This window comes from Diaphorina citri, unplaced genomic scaffold (assembly GCF_000475195.1).
Source record: "Diaphorina citri unplaced genomic scaffold, Diaci psyllid genome assembly version 1.1 scaffold7935, whole genome shotgun sequence".
NCBI classification, from domain to species: Eukaryota; Metazoa; Arthropoda; class Insecta; order Hemiptera; family Psyllidae; genus Diaphorina; species Diaphorina citri.
The window spans coordinates 1-3,196 of record NW_007385311.1 but is presented as its reverse complement, the minus strand read 5'-3'; the positions used below and the strand labels follow the sequence as shown (position 1 = coordinate 3,196).

The 3,196-nt window shown below is 35.3% G+C and overlaps 1 long non-coding RNA gene across 1 annotated transcript; it reads left to right on the top strand.

The window, feature by feature from the left end:
* Window positions 1-1,049: 1,049 nt before the first annotated feature.
* On the top strand, window positions 1,050-1,775 carry LOC113472749. Its single transcript, XR_003394939.1, has 2 exons — window positions 1,050-1,183; window positions 1,741-1,775. It is a non-coding gene; the product is annotated as an uncharacterized LOC113472749 (long non-coding RNA).
* Window positions 1,776-3,196: the final 1,421 nt, after the last annotated feature.

Genomic DNA, 3,196 nt, shown 5'->3' with positions numbered 1-3,196 from the left:
CACAAAGAAAAGGTTTAAAATAGGTCGAATAACCCTTTTTTTATGAACTCTACAGGCACCTTGATTTTTCTGTCTACAACCAGACTTAAAATAGGTCGAATAACCCTTTTTTTATGAACTCTACAGGCACCTTGATTTTTCTGTCTACAGGTAGTCTGGTTTCAAGTAGTGTTTCTTTTGTTCTCCTGATTTGAAAGGATGATATTGGTCTTGCAAATCTTGTATTTCTATCCATTCCTCCTACATCCGTTGAAGCAGAAAGCTTTTTCAGCCGCTGGTTTAATATGTTCTCACTTGAGGACCAGACTGTCAGAGCAAAGTTTGTCAAGTTTATGCTTTTTGAGATCTTACTTTCAGATGAACAAATGAAGACCATCAACTGACCACGGACCATGCCTACATATTGACTAAGATTTAATTCATTTGACAATTTTTACCTACTTTCAATTTTCAATTCTGTTCTGTTTGTTCTGTTTACTTGAATTCATGTTCTGTTTGTTTAATTTTTTGTTTTGTTTTTATCCACAAGTTTCTATTTTCACGGTATAAACGCTGTAATTTTTATTTTCTTTAAAAACGAATTTAAATAGGTAAGAGAATTTGGTGGTAAAGATCGTTATCTTTATTCAGCAGTGGATTGATAACAGCTGGTTATGATGATAGTGACGATGAAAACGAATTAAATTTTGTTTACCTATTGTACAGTTTTGTGATTAAAAGGTTAGCAATTACTTCAAATAGAAAGAAAATCGCAAAGAAAGAGTTTCAGTCACCTTTGGCGGGGGTTTAGCTGATAAATACCTATGTTGCCGCTTCAATTGCATAAGTGCGGGATCCCGCGGGATTGGAAACGTGCGGGATTTGCGACCCCTAACGGGAGCGTATGCCGTGACGTCAGAGTTCAAGATTTACCGGTATTTTTTAAATCGATTTATCGTAGCCGTAGAAGATCGTAAAAGATTCCATTGTTCCTCATTTTTCTACTCTTTGACATAGAAACTTCTCTCACTTAAGCGCAACTATTCTATTTTTTTTTTTTTCTAGATCACGAGCTCAGACAAAACCTGTGCGCGCGCAACATCAGCAACGCGCTCACCCTCATCGACGCAGCCATTGGTCGAAATCAGTTCTACTTTGCGCGTGCGCACCTGAACCGACTCAATTCTAACCTGGACGATAATAGGTACGGCTACCTGGGGTCAGCTCTCATGGTGTAGTGGTCACTGCGCTCGCCTTGCACGCGGGAGACCCGGGTTCGATTCCCGGCGGGGTCAAAAAATTCATGCAAATGATTGATTCCGTGACTGGCTGTTGCGGGGCCCACTCTGCTTCGTGAGGAAAATGAGTAGCTATGACATATAAACGCCCAGAGCGATCGGTGACAGCATGGTAGGTAAACATTGGGAGCTGAGTTATTGAGATATTTGGAAAATCCTACAATGCTGCAGTGAGAACCAAAGCTTAGATACAGTAGAACCTCGATTATTTCAACTAATTGGGACCGAGGGTAGTTGAAATAATCGAAAGTTGAAATAATCGAAAGTTGAAATAATTGAAATTCCGTATAAAACAATGAAAAAAGGGGGAAAATTTATACACAAAAGAACAAAATGGTTTATAAATACCCTATTTTGAACTGATTTTGGGGTTGAAATAATAGAGAGTTGAAAATGTGGAGGTTGAAATAATCGAGGTTCTACTGTATAATAACACAAAGAAACGGCATTTATTTATTTATAGGTACGGCGACCTTATTCGTCTGTATGCTAGCCGTGTAGAGCTGCTGTCGTGTGACGGGAAGCTGGACCGAATAGTGGACGTGTGGACACGGCTCGGACATCCTGAGGACTATGAGAGAGGAGGTGAGTGTGTATGGCGGTGCTAACCGTACCTTTCGGGAAAGCTGCACCAAGTACATTTTGATCTTGTTAATTTATGACATCTCTCTAGCACCTTGGACCAGAATCTATTTTTATGTCCTGAAAAATTCAAAATCTTTTTGATCTTTACATATTTATGTTTGTCCATTTTCCATGTTTCAGGTATGAATAGATCAATTTCAAGTATTTCAACATTACAAAACGTGATGGCTACATCTTTCGATTTGGATTAGTGGGTAAGTCTTGATATTTTGACGAATCATTAAATTTGAACAATGTTTGGTATTTCATTGGACAAATACCCCTTGTCAATGGTATTGTCACAAAAATAAAGATGATATGTATGGTCTGTTATAATGGTCTAATAATGTATGTATGGTCAAATTGGTCATTTGAAAAACAAACCTTTTTGAAAGTTGAACCATCAATTTGACTTATTAGATAGGCGTGAAGGAAGCAGAATCTCTAAAATTAAATATTAAATAAATTTCATTAATCTATCACATTAATTTTACGAGTATTAATAGTAAAAGTCATCTACCTGAATGATGCTTTGAAATTTCACAATAATGATTATACTATCTATTAATTTGAAAGATCTCTAAGCCTAGTAGAACTCAAAGTACAATTGGTACAAATAAATTTAATAATCTATCTTCAGGCTATCATTACTCTCTCTTCTATTCATTTCCTCTAAGCCTAGCAGTCATTAAGTGAATGGGAATTTGGCTGATTGACAATCTATTTAATTTACTTTACCAATTTACATTTGTGTCTATATTCAAATAAATTTAATAATCTATCTTCAGGCTATCATTACTCTCTCTTCTATTCATTTCCTCTAAGCCTATCAGTCATTAAGTGAATGGGAATTTGGCTGATTGACAATCTATTTAATTTACTTTACCAATTTACATTTGTGCCTATATTCAAACAATAGGCAAACCACTACAAGCTTGTAAAAGTTTTAAAATTTCATGTTTTCGTATCTTTATCCTTTCTTTCTCCTCTCTTCGCTTTGAGGACAATTAAACCGCAGCTATTACAGTTCTCTCTATCAACTCTATAAAATAATAATGAAAATAATTAACTAATTTCTTTATTTGACGAGACTAATCCCATTTACAATAGTCAATAGTTACAGGTAGTTAATTAGTTATACAAAATATTAAACATGACTAGAATAAAAACAAGACAAGTAACTGGTAACAATTCAAAGAATTTTGCCAACTAATATTATAAGATTCATAAGACTTCCGGTTCGTATGTAAACTGGTGTTCTAGTGTAGGATTAACATAATATAATAATATGAATA